The sequence below is a fragment of the Pinus tabuliformis genome, chromosome 6 (genome assembly GCF_031772625.1).
Source record: "Pinus tabuliformis cultivar Carrire ecotype Pingquan chromosome 6, CPIR1, whole genome shotgun sequence".
Classification (NCBI taxonomy): domain Eukaryota; kingdom Viridiplantae; phylum Streptophyta; class Pinopsida; order Pinales; family Pinaceae; genus Pinus; species Pinus tabuliformis.
In genome coordinates, this window is record NC_142292.1 from 519,696,423 (window position 1) to 519,714,730 (window position 18,308).

At 34.6% G+C, this 18,308-nt stretch overlaps 1 pseudogene; it reads left to right on the forward strand.

The window, feature by feature from the left end:
• Positions 1–588: 588 nt before the first annotated feature.
• The window catches only part of LOC149259591 (kinesin-like protein KIN-14R), a 38,799-nt pseudogene continuing 21,079 nt past the window's right edge, over positions 589–18,308 (forward strand).

Genomic DNA, 18,308 nt, shown 5'->3' on the forward strand with positions numbered 1-18,308 from the left:
TGCCGAATAAGTATTTTTACTCATAAATAAAGTCACACAAATATTTTTTTTTAAATATAATGCTTCTAATCTTTTTCCGAAGAAAAAATTTAGGGTTGTGTGTTTCCTGTCAAGAAAATATTGATAAGTTTTTTTGTCAAAAAATTACTTTTGTATTTTTGTTCTTTAAAAAAAATTCATTCTTTGCTTTTCGTGTCAAGAAAAAAATTCAAGTTATTTTTTTAACAAATTTTCATTTTCTTAAAAAGAATCTAAGACGTGGAAATAAATATATATATTTATTTCACATCTTTGAATAATATAAAATATATTGTAGCATTTTCATTTACCATTCTTGTTTGATATTTACCGAGTGATGACTAGATGGGACATATGGAATGAGCATGAGTCTCATGCTATAGGGAAAGTGAAGAACACGTCCTACATGCAAAAGGGCGCACATGTGGCACAATGCATGCACAGATGGTAATTATTAAAAAAATTCTATTAGTTAATTATGGGCACGCGTTTTTATGGATGAAATGTTAGAACAATCATCCACACATTTCACGTGTTTCAAGGTATATGACAAATCCATCTGAAATACAAATGGAGGCAGCCAAGAGGGTTTTAAGGTATGTGAAAGGAACTCTAAATTTTGGTATTCATTACTACTCTTATGAAAAGTTCAATCTTGTTGGATTTAGTGATTGAGATTAGGGAGGTAGTATTGATGACTGTAAGTTCACATCTGTAAATTGTTTCTCTTTTGGTTCTAGTTTAATTACGTGGACCTAAAAATGGAAAAAGCATTGTTGCCCTCTTATCCACAGAAGCGGAGTATGTTGCAATTACCTCTCTCATCGAGAAAAGCTCAGTATGTTGCAATTACCTGAGCAGGTACACAAGCTCTTTGCCTCAGAAAAGTTTTGGAAGAAATTGGAAGAAAACAAATTCAACCTACAATGATTTATTGTGATAATGTAAATGTCATCTGGTTCATCAAAGTAAGACAAAGAATTTTGACATGAAATATCACTTCATTTGAGATTTGTTGTAGAAGAAGGATATTGAATTGAAGCATATAAATACTTAGCATCAGCTAGCAGATATCTTCACCAAAGCAGTTGCAAAAGCTCAGTTTTTGACACTACAAGATAAGATAGTACACCCTCATTAATCATTAAGGGGGAGTGTTTGGAATAATGCTTAATTTTGTTATGTAAATTGTTGACAAATTAGTCAGTAGATTTTGTGTTCTTTGTGCAAAATTAGGGCAGTGAATTATTAGGGTGGTGTGCTCAAAATTAGCTTTCAGAAGATTCATAGTGTCACTAATAAGTTTACCATATAACAATATAGTTAATGATTTAACTCAATATGAAATTTACAATAAGTTTGAGCTCAAACGGGGAGTGTGTTTTATTTCTCCATTGTTTTTTTATATTTTTTTCTTCAAAATTATATTGGCATATCAGGTAGCTTAGAGAAGCCATTTCATATTCTACATCTCTGAGCTTCTTAATATCAAATAAACTATCTTTATATATTTTGATCATTCTTATTATTATAATCATTATATATAACTTAAACTGTCAAAAAAATAAAACGTTAAATCTTCCTAGCTTATACATAAAATAAATATGTATCAACAATTTGGATTGAACCGTGAAGTCATCCACAGTCTATTGTTTCCTTTGTTTCTTATTCAATATATTAATAATATACTGCAACATCAAATATTTTAATGGCTTCCATTTTCCTATTCCATCATGACCGAGATGCGTCTGGGTAGCTTTGTCCAACTGTAAACTTGGCATAAGCTTCATTTCTCTGGGCCAGATGGGGAAGAGAGTTCGTTTTTAGTGGTTTATATATAGAGAGAAATTTATTAGTTTAGATTCATTTCCTTAAATTAACTTTAATAATGGATTTATGGAATATTAACATTGATCAAAATTATACATATGTATTTTTTTTTTAAATATGAATCTGAAAAATTTCAAGGTTTGTCCTTGAAACGTTAAACTATCCTGAACATCTTCATTTCTAAACTTACCTTTACCGTTTTGAAAGTATCAAGATTTTCAAAACCTTTATTTGTTGATACGCGGGTCCTGACTGACCACTGTTTCTTTATTGTATTGAAGGTTTTCAAACGTAGACGAGCTAGAACTGCGGCAAATTATTTCTTGCTCCGTGAGGCTTTTTAATTGTAACGAAGGAGAACTGAGGCAACTGTAATTTGGACTCTCGTCAACAGTGGTAACTATCATTATTTGAACCAATATTCCACAAAGCACTTCTTTAGTTGGCCGACGAGAAAAAACCAACATTATTCAACTCAGGCAAACCCTATTAGGAATTTTGAACAATGAAATAAATAGGAATTATAGAGATAGTGCTCAGAATTCTGAAATTGTTGATATCATATAGTTAACATTTATTAAAAAAAATATTTAAAATTTTGACTTGGCAAGAAACATAGATCTCAGCGCCTGGGAATGACAGAACCGAAATTATAAAATGTAGAAAATCATTTTTAATTTATTGTCGCATATTTAAAATTTATTTAGTAATAGGTATCTATCTCAAAATATATCGTTATAAAGAAACTCAAACTTTATATGTGTCTTCCTGCTGAACAATACGAGGGCTGCATCATATAACTTCAAAAAAAAAAAAAACCGTTCAGTAGTGGGGATGGGGATGGCTTTACTTACTTCCCCCGAAGGGCTTATAGGAACGGAATTGTAGGTAATGTAGGCGAGTATCAATGCGAGAGAGGATAGGTTAGGTCTCCCTATCGGCCAAGCTAAAAGATGTGTCCCTACCGGTCGACAATTAAGGAATTTCTTACAACAAAAAGCTTGGAAATTTTGAATATGGAGGACCATTGCACTGAGTTACAGATAAACCATCTAAGCTAAAGACTATATGATCTAAAACACAATTTTCAGAAACATTACGGCATCTGATTCAGGTTTTTGGTAGTATTTCGTTTTAAATTTGATTATGAGATAAGTAGCATATGATTTATTAATTGCTGCATTAACAAAACTGTACAAGAGATCATACGAGCGAAAATCCTAGACTAGCACAGAAAAAAAGATGAGGGCTTTGACCGTTTTAAGAAAAAAAATACACATGCAGATTAATTCGTTGCTGTCGCTACTGTTTACAATCCTGTAAGGCTTTAAGTCGGGAATCCTAAGAGAAGACTCTAAGCTTAAGACATTGAACTGAAGTCCAAGAGAATGGAGTATAGACTGGAGAACCTGATTTGGGTTGTCAATGAAGGCGCCGACCTGTAACTCCACATTCTAGAGCAAAGGAGGACGGACCAACCATTGGAAAATTCAGGTCTCATGCTGTATTCAACCAAGGGCAGAAACAATGATATAAAAATCACACGGAATACCTCATTGAGAATCGATACAGGTTGCAACTTCTTGGAGAACATTCCAGTCGCAGCGCTAAACTTTCCAGCATGCAAAACTGCAAATGAGTGAGGTCATGCCCAGGGAAAAGTGGAAAAATCACCATGGTAACTCTGCTTTCCATCAGAACCCTTCCATCTAAACCGTAAAATACCGTAGAAGCTAACGTATCAAGCTAAAGAGAGAGGTTTTAAGTAAAATACCGTAGAAGCTAACGTATCAAGCTAAAGAGAGAGGTTTTAAAAAAAGACTGGTGGAAAATACCAAGATCAATTTAGAAGAGCTCCAAGTATGCATCAAACAGTGATCAGTGATCCCCTTAGCACGCATGCCCACTGACCTAGCATCGAAGTACTAAGGTGTTTTAATGTGTGCATGATTATTCTAGCATTTCATCGATGGAAAAGCGTGTCCATAATTAATTAATAGTATTTTTTAATAATTACCATCTGCATGCATTGTGCTACATGTGCGCCTTTTTTGCATGTAAGACGTGTTTTTCACTTTCCAAGACTCATGCCCATTCCATATGTCTCATCTAGTCATCACTGGGTACATATCAAACAAGGATGATAAATTTAAATGCTACAATATTTTTTATATCATTCAAAGATGTGAAATATATATATATATATATATATATATATATATATATTTCTTTTTAAGGAAATGAAAATTTATTAAAAAAATAACTTGAATTTTTTTCTTGACAGGAAAAGCAGAAAAGAAAAAAATACGAAAAGTAATTTTTTAACGAAAAAACTTGTCAATATTTTTCTTGAGAGGAAACGCACAACCCAAATTTTTTCTTTGGAAAAAAAATTAGAAGCATTATATTTAAAAAAAAAATTGTGACTTTATTTATGAGTAAAAAAACTTATTCAGCAAAAGTTAAAAAAATTTTGCAGACTAGAAAAAAAATATGAAAGGTACATATCCCATGAAAATAATAGAGGAAAACACAAAAAAAACTATGCAGAGGATGCTCGGTGAGGAAAAATTGTGGGTGGGCACAGAGAGGGAGGGTCGATCATGACGATGCAAGGTTGGGCAAAAACCTTGGCTATGAACAGAGACAGAGTGCCGTTGAAGTTTACCATATTTCGAAGGGAATACGAAGGTATCACTGCCACATGATTATATTGAATGGGCTATCCATCAAGCTGGAACTGTAAGGTTTAGCCAGCATACTCTTCAATTTAATATTTTACTTCCATTTTGCAATAGATTTGGTTTAATTATATTCGGTATTCAGCAATAAATTCACACTTTATGCACTAGATTGCATCACACAAACAGATTCCTTGGTCATAGGCCAAAACCAATAATGGCCGACCAAAATTTTCATTATAATCAACAAAAATTTTCAGCATATTCCATATGTCAAACGATCAAGATTTGAACATAATGTCTACCTATAAAATTAATCTTTTTGTAATTGTATTGCAGTGGTTATCTGAAAAAGTAAGCATTTCAATTACCATAATCATTACACAGCCGACGAATCGATACATTAGTCTTCTTCAGACGAAATCCAAGATTTATATTTGTTTTTGAGAGAGGAATTTCGTCTAACACAGCCTTACTTTAAAATTGTAGTAACCAAATTGCTGTTAAAAAAAATCCAAACCTGTGTTAATGAGACTCCGTCGTTAGTTAATATACCTTAAAGTCAATCTGATAGAGTATATTTATGGTTTTACATTTTAGATTGCTTAAATCATTTCTCCTAAAAGTATATGATAGTTAAGTAAATAAAGGTATTTGAGAAGTGAATACAAATTTATAGGTCAACATTTATTTTCATTAAAAATATGAAATTCACTCTAAGCATAATAGTAAATTCATAGATACTGATAGAAATTTTCATAAGCAATATGGGAGGTCCCCAAAGCCATGGCGCCACTTTCAAAATCAAAATAAATAGTTATATTTTACTATAAAGGCAGGCCAAACGAGACAATTCATAAATATCTTGGGTTTTTCTGGAGAAAAAAAAAAAATAAAAAAGTTGATAAATTCCAAGTTCCAAATATGAGCCTTACAAAAAAAAAACATGGCTCGATATTCTTTTCACCCGGAGAAGTAATTGACAATGCTTGAGACTTTGCCTTATCGGTTAGTTGGATTCCCATTTTCCTTATACCTATACTCTGGTCAAAATTTCATATATCGCCAAGTCCACACATGCTGTACACAAATTACACAAATTGCGTTAATCTAGATCATGGTTCTGTTTTAATAATTCAATATGATAACACTTCAGGAAATTAAAAGAAGAAAGATCAAGAAATCAAATACCTGTTGACACTGCTTCACAGGGGTGAAGCACTGAAGCATCTGGGTACTTGCATTTATGACGGGGATCCCATGTTGCGTGGCTTCCCTGGCACATCTCTCGGGTTGAAGCTATGTAACCAGAAGGTGGTTTCTCGCTCGATGTCATGCTAATGGATAAACACACATTAATATCTTCCTCACACATTAATATCTTCCTCAGCTGAAAATTCAATTACAGAGACAAGGAATAGAAGAACACAATAAGGAACAAGCATAGAAGGTAGGCTCCCAGAGTAAATTTAGCTTGAAAGCTCAGAACACAATAAGGAACAAGCATAGAAGGTAGGCTCCCAGAGTAAATTTAGCTTGAAAGCTCAGAACACAATAAGGAACAAGCATAGAAGGTAGGCTCCCAGAGTCAATTTAGCTTGAAAGCTTAGCCAGAGCTACGTGACATGCATGAAACACTTGGCTTCCTCTCTAACTTTGCTAACCCAACACGTGGTTTCATCTTAATAAAAAGTGGCCCCAACCAGACTTTGGATAAAATGAACGTTGGATAAAATGAAGGCACGAAAAAATCATTGTTGCCCCAACTTTGGATATAAAATGAAGTGCAACATAATTTTTCTCGGATATAAACAAACTTTGTAATTAAAATGCAGGGTGCCAGAAAACTTTGTATATAGAGAAGTTACCACAATATTTCCGTCTCGGGCCACGTGAAGGCCGTAATAAGAGGTACAATATTTTTCAAAGAAAAACTTTGGTTAAAATTTCAGTGAATGACATTGTTAGCATTAAACTTTGGTTAAAATATGTATAGGCAGAAAAAAAATTGGTCAAAAAATGAATTAATGCAGGGTCAGCGATCAATCGATCGCTATAGTCCTGCTAAAGGTAAGGACTAAAAAGAATTACCTTTTTTGGTCTGAATAACTTTTTTTTATTAGAACCATTGAGTTTTTATTGTAATGGTAACATTTTCCCATCATTGAGTTGTCACTGTAACAATAATATTTTTTTTATTATTATAATAACTAATTTAATATTTCATATGGGTCTATAATCTACTTTTATCTCATATCATGTTAGGTCCTTTTGGGGATCAGCAAACTTACTTTCGATAATGCAATGCCGCTGAGGGCGCAAAAAGCCATAATAATTTTTTGACCAGAAAACAAATTCGTGAACGTCGAAATCACCTTTTAAAACTTGACGTATGGAAAAAAGTAATGCTTACGCATCCTTCATACGTGAATAATGTGATATTGAATATTATAGGTAACGGTGCGAAAACCTATAGTAACTTAGTAGGCATTGAACAAAGTTATTTATGGTTATTATTTTGTGAATGTAAGTTGATTGATTTTTTAATATTTAAGTAATTAGGAATTTCAAATTTAAAATATTTGTCAAATTTGATGGTTTTTGTTGTTTTAATATTTGTTTTGATCATTTTAATAAAGGATTTTGATGGTTTGATTTTTTTTAATCTGTATTAAACAAAGAAATTACCAGGTGTCGAGCAATTTTTCCATCAAATTTCATCGTTGTTCTTTATGTTGGAGGAAAATAAACTTTTAACTAAACAAAAACACTTTTAAAACATATTCCAAATTTAATAATAAGTATTACTAATAAAAAAATTTACTTCTAAAACATATTACACATCTAATAATAAATATTACTAATATATATATAAACCATTAAATTACTATTGTCATGATAAAATTTTCCAATCATTATTTTGTTACTATAATAGTAATAGTAGAAAAATTGTGGGGGGTAACGATAGTACTTTCAATAAAATTCTTTATTCTTATTGTCATCAATTTAGTTTATTTTAACTACATATTTATTTACCATGTACTTTTCATATTTATCTACCATGTATTCTTATATTTATATTAAATAGTATTTTAATATTATATATATATGAATTACATATAGAGTATATTATTATTTTTTTATAAAAATCATTAAATTGTTTTTTTTATAAAAAAATTAAATTGCTATGACCATGATAAGATTTTCCAATCATTATGTTGTTACTATAATAGTAATAAGTTGTTAGGATAACCATAGTAATTTTAATATAATTCTTTAAGTTTATTATCATAAATTTAGTTTATTCTAACTACATATTTATTTACCATGTATTTTTCATATTTATTTATCACATATTTTTACATTAAATAATATTTTGATATTATATATATGAATTACATATATATTATATTGGTGGAAATTAAAAAAAAAAAAAAACACTTTTTCCATTATCTTAATATTTATTAAAAAGGTAACAATGTTTATACCATAACATTAAACAAGGGGCCCACGGGGCACAAAATAAATGGTGATGGGGTGTATTGTTATGTCACTTTGTGACGTGAAGGTCACTGGTTTGAAACACCGTGGGTAAAAATCCAATCTTATTAAGGGCTAGTGTGGCCTAGGCCGAGTGCAATGCCCAAGTGATTTTGACATCTGAGATGCCCCTAGCTCATGGTTTCTCAAGCTAAAGGTTAAGCCTATAGTCACCTTTGAAAGATAGAGACAACTTGACAAACAAACAAAAAGAAACACTAAACAAGGAAGTTTGGAGGTGCTCCTCTACCTACCTATCCTCAACTTCCTTTGTTATTTTTTCTCATTCCTTCTTTGGTTTTAAAGGTTTGACCTCATCCTAAAGAATGATAAGGTTGGATGGGGTGTTGTGTACCCTGTCATCCTATAATTGGGCTAATTTTCCCTATGTTATTGACATGACTAAAACACTAATACCAAAGAACCCTTTACTCGTTCTTTTAAACTTTCCCTAAAAATTATAAACTCTTTGCAAGGTGTCTTCCTAGGTTGTTTATTTCCTCTCTAGGGCTTGAGAAGAACTGGTTTTAATAAGCCAATAGCTTTCAAGAATCTTGAAAAAAATTGTTTCCTAAGAGTGAATGAATTGGGTGAAAGACCTATCCGTGTACCTCTTCAAGGAAATGGTCCTCCATCAATTTATTCCTCCATTCTTCCACACCCTTCTCCAACTCCTCCATATTTATTTTAGCCCTTTCCAAGCACTAATTGTAGCAAAAAAATTTTTCCTCCTAGGCATCTCCAATAGCTTGGGAAAGATGATAGATATGTGTAAAGGAAGAGACTTAGCCTACCCAAACATTATTCTTCCACTTCTTCTCTAGGTGTACCAAACACTACTTGTCATTTAGTTCTTAAAATTAGAAACCCTCTTGGTAATAACACCCCAACTTCACACTCCCTCTACCATGATCTTGAATGGGCAAAGTGACCAAAAAAATTAATGCAACCCCCACAACGGTGGGCTTGCTCAACCTAGAGCCCTCACTAATGAGAGGCCTTTCCTTTGCGAGGCCTTTTTAATGCTCCAAAAAAAGTAGAAATACTAGAGAACTCATAAAGAATGCAACTTATAAGGAATTGAAAGGAAAAATAGGTCCATAAACAACCATAAAACTAACAGAAAATGAAGAGATAATGTACTCTCATGAAACTACCAACCCACCAAGGAGAGATCTCCCTCCAAGTCCTTTAAAGTCATCATAAAAATTAGTCAATCAAGGCCCCTCACCTAGCTATTAAACCTTCCCTTGAGTACAACCATTCTTAACCTTGTGTTCTAATGATCACAACTTATAATTCTCACAGAAAACGTTAGCTGGGGAGGTGTTTGCACTCCTTCCCATCATTTTGTTGCACATTAAGACATAGTGTTCCAACATCCCTCTACCATAGGGATTATGGGTTTGTTTTAGCACACATGAAGGAAAACAAGTGACACATTGAAGGAACCACATCCTCTCCAACACCACGAACACCACATATAGGTGGGAGATGCCTCGATCATTTATTCTTTTGCAATCTTATTAAAGCTAGTGGGGGACATCCTCCATTCTCATTAGAAATTTATTCAAATCAAATTGAAAAACCCTTTCATTTTCAATTCAGTCTTCCAAGGCATTACATACATACACATAATGGTTAAGAACAAATTATTTCTCGTAAGAGGTCACATGTTCAACTATAGAAGGGGCTAGAGTATGTACACCTCCATAAACATTAATAGTCAGATCATTGCATGGAGTTAGGTCCCTTGTCCCACAAGCAAAGGGGTATCATATAACAATTTGGTGTTTTTCTTAGTTGCGACAATATATATATATATATATATATATATATATATATATATATATATATATATATATATGAAAGTGGATGTCAAAATATTTTATATATGATTCATATTGATTTTTTTTTGTTCTTATTATTATTTTTTAAATTCCATATCTCAAAACCATGTTTTTTTAAAACCAGAATGAGTAATGGTCATATTAAAAAGTTGCACCCATTCGCAAAAAAATCAGGTCTTTACATCAATTTATCCATGCTTCAACAAGATGATAAAAATTTATTGGCCCATCTAGACTATTGCAGTAGATATGGCTATCTTGCTTACAAAAATTTCCCATTCTGGGATATCTACAACTATAACTTCGACAAAATTGAAATAAGAGGTATATACATTTACAATTCATCATTTTGATAATAAAAAAAACAAAACGAATACAGAGGTGGTCAGATATCCATAGGAGCTCGGCTATTTAGATCCAGGCCAGGGGAGGCATCTTATGAGACTTTGGAATTCTCCTAGTTTTTCACGCCCTTCGTGTTTGCCCCCATGCCATCCTCCATGGCTTCCACCTTGATCTTCAAATTTTCCAGCTGATGGCGCAGTGCATCCACTTAAGCCTCCAATTGCCTGATGTGTTCCCATTTCTCAATCCCTACATGGTCATGTTCTCATGCATTTGTTGGTGCATGTTGCGTTGGAGTTCTGTTAGTGATTCCCTCAGGTCCCAATGATCTTGGACACAGGTGAGACAGGAGGATATGTATATACCACCCTGCATCGAGGAACTGATCCTCAGCCCACTGGACCTTGGCTTGTGGCTTCCCCACGTGCCCGGCCGAGAACTGTATTCAGTACCTTGCATGTTGGATTCCAAAGCCTCGCCTTTTATCAGGCTCCAAAAAGTGGCACTATTTTCCACGATCTCCCACAACCAAGCACCCTCTCTCACCCACAAAAGACTACCCTGATCCTTGACAAGTATGCACCTGCCAAACTCACATCGACTCTAATTCTCCTCCCTCTTTTGGAGAGAATTACGAACCCACCCAGTGTCCCAAATCCATTTTGACTGCAAACACTTAGAACAACCAAAGCTCAACACCCTCGAGCTTCCAATTATACTCAAAATTTATTTATTTTCCTTTAATACCTCACACAGACAAACATTCCTACCGTCATTTCGCCTCTTAAGAGCATAATTCCCAGCCTCCACGACACTGAAACTGATACAAAAAAACCTCAGCTCTAGCCACTAGGATTTTGCAGAGGCCATCGTCCCACTCTCAAACCATAAAACATACAAAATCCACATACTAGTTTGCACATTATAACTGTTGCCTGACCAAGAGGTGATGCAGAGATGAGCGAGAATAATATTGAAATCGAGATCCCATGAGTACTCCACCATAATTCTACCACCCTCCATTAATTTCCCACCAAGCTCCTAATCTCTATCTGTCATCCCCACAATTCTCCCACAAGTGAGCTTGACTTCACTAAGGTCTCGAATTAAATTATGCTCCATAGATGTCAAATCCTTGTAGATGCACAAGGTGTTGCGTCGCCCAATTCTATGAGAACCAGGGAAAAAACAATGAGGCCACACGTTGTGATATAATCTTGAAACATGTGTGGTACAAAAATTACATAAGATGCCACATTTCGAGCGAGTCTAGATGTCCGACTTGCCACAAGTTCACATGGCTGGCTGGAGCTTGCAAAGGGTGATGCGTCAGGGTAGGAGGAACTGAGGGTGGTGGTTATAACGTAGAGAGACAAAGGAGAAATGGGAGGGGCCACAGAGAAAGGGGAAGGGGAAGGGGAATTGGAGAAAGTGGAAGGGAGATGGGAGGGATAGGAAGCGGGGGGGGAAGGAAGATGGCGGGAGAGAGCTAGCAAGAGGAGGCGGGGCGGGGGGCTTCATATATTTATGGTATGTCAGATGTGACTTTTTCACTTCCTTAGTTGTCATTTGAGACTTTATTTCCTGCCTACCTATATCTCTCTTCATTTTCTTAATAACTTTTTTCGTGCTCCCGACATCGTTTATTACACAGTTTTCCTCCTCTAGATGGCTTGCCTTTGTTGAATTGAGGCTTCTGTGATCCATGTCAATTTTATGAGAGATTTTTTGACGTAAATCACATGAAATTTCATGTGATTTACACCGAAAAATCTCTCATAAAAATGGCTTGCCTTATTAACCTGTTTATCAACATCTTGATTATTTCCCCTCAAGACATGATAAAAGGTCATCGAGTTGAAACCAGGGAGCATGTTCTGGGCCCTTGTAATGATTTGATTAAGGTTAGAGATCTTAGCCTTTGAAGTGTTAATCATATGCCTTATAATGATCATGGAGTCTCCTAACACCTGAATCTTTTTTATCCCATTTCTTTGTGCTAGGATTAGTCCCAGGGGCATTCCATAAGCTTAAACTTGGTTATTAGTCTTCCGGCCTAGCCCCCAAGCATAACTAAATCTTATGATTACTTCAGGATTAATGAGAATCCCTACCCCTTGTGACACCCTAGGATTACCTTTTGACGAACCTTCAAATTGAAGGGTCCACTTATTTTTGGTTTTTATCCATTCCACTTGTTGCTTCAGGGATAGCCTCAGAATAAAATTGGCCCAAACACAGGGAGTTCACTCCAAATCCTGAGGGGTCAGGGGGACCTCCCATGGGGCCATCCAATCAAACTCCAGCTGATCCAAAGAAGGGTCCTTAACCGGTTTATGCAGTTCCATACAGGTCGAGAGGGATGTCATGGCTATATACCTTGTAGGGATCTGGGACATTCTGAAAATCACCTTATTCCTGGATATCCATATTTTCCAATTAATATACTTTGGGAGAGCGGACCAAACCTCCTTAAATTTGTTTTTGGCCTAAAGGGAGCCCACATACGAATTGGGCCAAGAGTTGAAGAAGGAATGAATATTTGCAAGCCAGATGGTTTTGTAGTATAGGGGACCAAGGGCCACAGCCCAAACTTCCTTCGTCACATGACATTGCAGGAAGATATGAGAGATCGACTCCTCCTCTGATTCGCAGAGAGGAAACCTTGAGGGGCCAATTTGCCCCCACTTTCTAAGGTTTTCATTTGTAATGATTTTTTATGGGTAAGCAAGTAATAGAAGAAATTGATTTTTGGAATGGCATTTGTTTTCCATATTTTTCCCCAAACTGAATTTTTATGATGTAAATGGGTGTCAGCGAGCATGTGCAAATAACCATTCTTCACTGAGTAGCTGGTGTTCTTCCAACCCCAACTTTCTTCCACATTTTGTGCAATGGGGGTGTTGTAATGTTCAACAACCCCCTCATTTATTGATTTAATAGTTAATATTCTATTGATAAATAGAGACCCTTTACAAAGAAATTTCCAAAACTTAGCCCTTAAGAGCTTCCTTTTTGAAATTGTTAGAAATAAATTTTTAAATAATATAAGGTATCAAGCCAAAACCCTTTATAAGCAATTATCGCTTTATCACATAGTGCTAGATCATGTGTGACAAAAGTTAATTACAAAACCAGGATTTGTGAATTGAAATATAAAGGGATCACCATAATAAACTTAGGATATCATTAAAATTTCCATTTAAAACTAATACTTAAGGTATTTCATGTAGAATATAGTGCCTATCGCAATCGCATATCAGCATTCACGAAAAGCACAACTAACAAAGCCTTTAGAATATGCAAATTACGATATTGTGACATAACAAGTCAATACTCATCACATCACAGCACTTACTCAAAGGCCAATCATGTGAAATAGAAAATTTTCGAAACATGATATGACCCGGACCCAATGTGAGTATTCGACAAATGTTATAAACTATGGTTAAGTTCTGCACATAGTAAAGGTCACTTTATCCAATAAATATTCATTCAAGAGAAGTGCACTTCAAAAGATAAAAGGTATTCCGCTCATCGCATCTCGCAAAATTCTAAAAAACTTCGAAATAACACAAAAGCAAAAATGCGATATTGCAATTTACGATATTGCGATAATCTTTATCGCAATCGCATAATCAACATTTCACACTTTAAACTTATCACCTTAAAGTTTTTCCTCACAATTTTGCAATGATATGACTTAAATGAATAATAAAGGCCACGATAATTGATCTTAGTGCATATTTAATAAGTTTTAATGACATTTATGATTAGAACTGCTCGACGTGATTTGATATCTTTCATCTACATTTTCTAATAAAAGCTTCTTCCTTGTCACCTTTCGGCATTAACTGTATCATTGAGTTTTCTTTGTCATTTTCACCCTATGATTATCCGATAATCTCCATTGCTTCACGACAGATAATTTGCGCCAGATGTACTAGCTACAATAGACTCAAAATCTCTATAATAAATATTTCCTTGAGCATTTCAGCAAAGAAAACGAAGAACCATTGACGTTACACAGACCTGGAGGTCAGGTCGAGGCAAATTCAAACGGGACAAGTCTGGTATGTACCCAATTGCATCCCTCTCTGCACCACATAATTTCTTAGCTGCGATGATGTGTAGATTATTTGGTAAAGCTAATAGTACCAAATTTTCTATAGAATGGCCTCCCTTAATTAATGCAACAAGTAATGCAACAATTATGAACTGGAGTCATATTTTATCAGACAATTTAGAAATGGCTATAAGCGAATATAGACAATAGATAAGTGTTTCCTCAAGGATTTTCCTTCCTTTTTATATGAGTGCTTATGTTATGGACACCATTTATTTTTGTTCTCAATTTCCAAACATGGGATGGAAGTGGACTGTAAAGAACCCTCTCCACATCCATATATACCATAAAATCTTTTCAGAATCCCTATTTAATCCCCATTTTTACAAAATTTTCCAAACCATTTTTGATAGAACGACCCCTAGATTTTCTGAAGAAGCCAAGGTAGACATCTTGCCAGTTGCTAGATTGTTCGGTGAAGAGATGTTCACTTACATCAGATTTTTTGGGAGTATTTCTTGTCTCCACGTCCTCCCATATTATATCCCAGACAAGGTATTGGACAGAGAGATGGCCTACTAGACAAAAGGGGAGGCTGGTATAACCAAATGCTTGAGGGAACAAAAGAAATCCATTTGGCCAGTCTTCCCATTAAAATGTAGTGCTTTCAAACTACATGACTATGGACATGTAGTAAAAGAAGCAGAGATTATTATGTCTCTAAAACTGGCCATAGTTCCATGGAGACAGTATGACCCAAATCAAGTTGCTAAAGAATTTACCACTATGGTTAAAGTCAAATAGTTTACTCACGAAGAGGATTCCTTCGATGACCTCTTTCAAGGAGCATGAGCCTTTGTACACGTCCTACATTCAGCATCATTACAGTTAAACTCGGATGATATTAATGTCTTTCATGTATATAGGAAAAAGAGATTTTTAAAGGTCCCTTTGGACCTATTACAAATTGAACCAATAAGTGAATCAACACCTAGCGTAAGCCTGGAGGGAAGTTCGAAAGAAAATTCTGATGAAGAAACCCAAGAGAAGTCGATTCACGAGTCAGAACACTCAAAACAACAATCTCAGAATGGAGGAGGAGGTCCTAATAAAGATTCTAAGAAAGATACAACTAGAAATAATAATGAAACGACCGAACAAGCCTTGGAAAAGAAGTAGACATAAGTTGCTTCCACTTCAGCTCAAACAAGAAAAATTCCAATCATCGACTTAGACAAGGAATGGGAGAAATTCAGTCAGAAGCTTCAAAATGGCACAAATCTTGAGGAAACATCTGAATTGCAAACCCCCAAACAGACTCAACACAAATAAAATCCAAACACAATAGAGAAAGGTGCTATAGGTATTCAAGATATTGATGTTATTCCTGCTTTTCCTACTTCCAAAATTGTCTTGAGAATTAAAGAGATATCTCCATTAGATATATTCTATAATCCTACTCATAAGGCTGTAGTTAAAAGACAAAGGGAGAAGAGGAACCTAGACACCATGGTTGTTACAACTCTAGAGAATGAACCAATGGATGTTGTGTGGAATGACACTCTCGTTGACCCATCAGAGAATCTCACGAAGCTGTCATAGTTCGCAGGAGCTTATCCCACAGTAACCATCGATAAAGTGACGGAAGTCTGAATGCTTCTAAAAGAAAAAGAACAAAAACTTATGGTGCTTTAACAACAACTAGAACACGAAAAGAATAATAAGCAAGCAGAACAACAAGTAGCTCAACTTTAGAGGGAATTCGAGCAAATGAGGGTACAATACTAGCTAGCTTATCAGAAAAGGATGAACAAAGATTCTTCAAATTCAAGCCATGGTGGATAAATTTAAAGATAACCCACAGACTGAGTAATTCATCAAAGAATAAATCAAGCTCAATTCCTTATTAATTCAAGAGGAAGAAATGTTCTATCAGAAAATCTCAGAGATTAATCCCTCTGTGAGACAAGTGATAAATTGGCAAACCAAGTAATTGATATGAGTTTTTAATACGAAGAAATCCATAAACGAATTTCTGAATTTATCACTTGGCAAGAGTCTAAGGAGGGAAGAAGAGCTAACCTACCAAAAATAGAGGAATCCCACAAATATATTATGTTTACAGATTGGGATTCATGGTTGAAACAGGCAGAAAGGGCGACAATGATAGCAGCAAGAGAAACAAGCAGTATAATAGAAGTCATTAATGAAAATCTCCATAGTGCCAACCTTGTCAAAGAGTGCATACCATGTTTTCTACCAAATGTCAAACAACTGGAGAAACAATGGAATCTGACAACGCAAAACAAGGAAGAAGCAATTAAACAGCTAATCAGACTGGATTAGGAGACATACTTGCCGTTTCTAGTAAAACCACACAACTAGTGGATGACTCTATGGTGTTTAACAACCTATACACAAAAGATGGTTCCAGCTTTGTTAGATGCCATATTTGGTGGGCTATTAAAATCCACGATCATCTAGCTTCCTTAGCTCAAATCGATGATTGACATTTTCAATCTCAGAGATCAAGTTAGTTGATTACGTTAGTTCAAATGAATGGAGCTAGTCATTAGTTTAATTCTATTTTTAGTTTTAATTTTTCCCACTCTGAGTAAGGTAGTTTGAAACCTCCTCAGTTATTTTTGTAATAATCTATTTTTGAGGCATGTATTTTAGTATTAAAGCCCTCTCATGAATTTAGAGAGGGGTCCAAAATTTTATCAAAAACACTTTTCAAGACATCACACTTCTGTATTGTTGGGAAGGTTTTGATGAAATTAATGGAACATGATCTATTTTTCTTTGAATATTGAGTATGTTCTATTGAAATTGAACTTTTGTACTCTTAAAGGGTGTTTGATTAGATGAAAGTGGATCAATATTGTTGAGCCCATGAGCAGAACCTTTCATATATGGTACTTTTATCGTATGGTTGTGTTTTATTTATGCATTAGCAATACTTTCTTTTGATTGTTTTAGGTGTGAAATTCTGAATTACAGTTCTGCATTATTGCACTTTTGTATGATGTTTAAGCACTGATTCCATCTTTAACACATGAACAATTACCCTATGCAATATAGTTTTCTCAATTGTTTTTTCTAAGTATTTATCCAAACAATTATCTTGAACGATTTCATTTCTTTTGGCAGTTGAATGATGTTTATTATCAATTACTTTTAGACATCTCTATAGATCGCATATCTTATTTTATTCCCAGGTATATTTATAGCTAGATAATGTTAGATTAAAGATATATGCATGTGTTTATTATTTAGATTAGATTAAAGTTAGTTGAATCATTCTCTGTTATATCTTATATCATCCACAACAACATTATCAAATCAATCCTCTCATGGAAACTAGTCCCATTATCCCCAGTCAGAGCCACTATACCAAATGGAAAAGGAGTTGCTTTTAAGGTCTAGATCGGGTGGTTATCCCCCATGTTGTCGCAACGAATTTTGGGGCTTCAAAATTTTTGCGCTAGAAGGAGGGCCTCACTATGAATGGAATGAAAATCTAAATTAGAAAGCCATTCTAAGAGTAAAACTCCCATACCATCACCTCTAACTTCTCGGTCACATTCCAAATCTTCAAATCCTAAACATGAAGTTGTGAAGAAAGCTTTACAATCCACTAGTGTTTCTCCAAGGAAATCAGATCAACCTTCTTCTATAGAAACTCTTGAAGTTCAATCTCTAATTCATAAGTTGCAAGGGATTTCTTTGTCTCAAGAAGAATCTGAATTATCCCAAACCAGTGTTTCTTCTCATTTTCCTTCATCTCGAAAATTTACTATATCACAGAGTAAAAAAAAATTAATTACTCCATTTGAATTTCCTCTTCTTCCTCCTTGAAGGAAAACTAAGAAATCAAAATCAGAAACTCATCGTGAGATTCTTTCATCATCATGAGAAACACCCTCATTCATTCCATCATCTTCATCATAAACTCAATCGTCCACCTTTCCACTC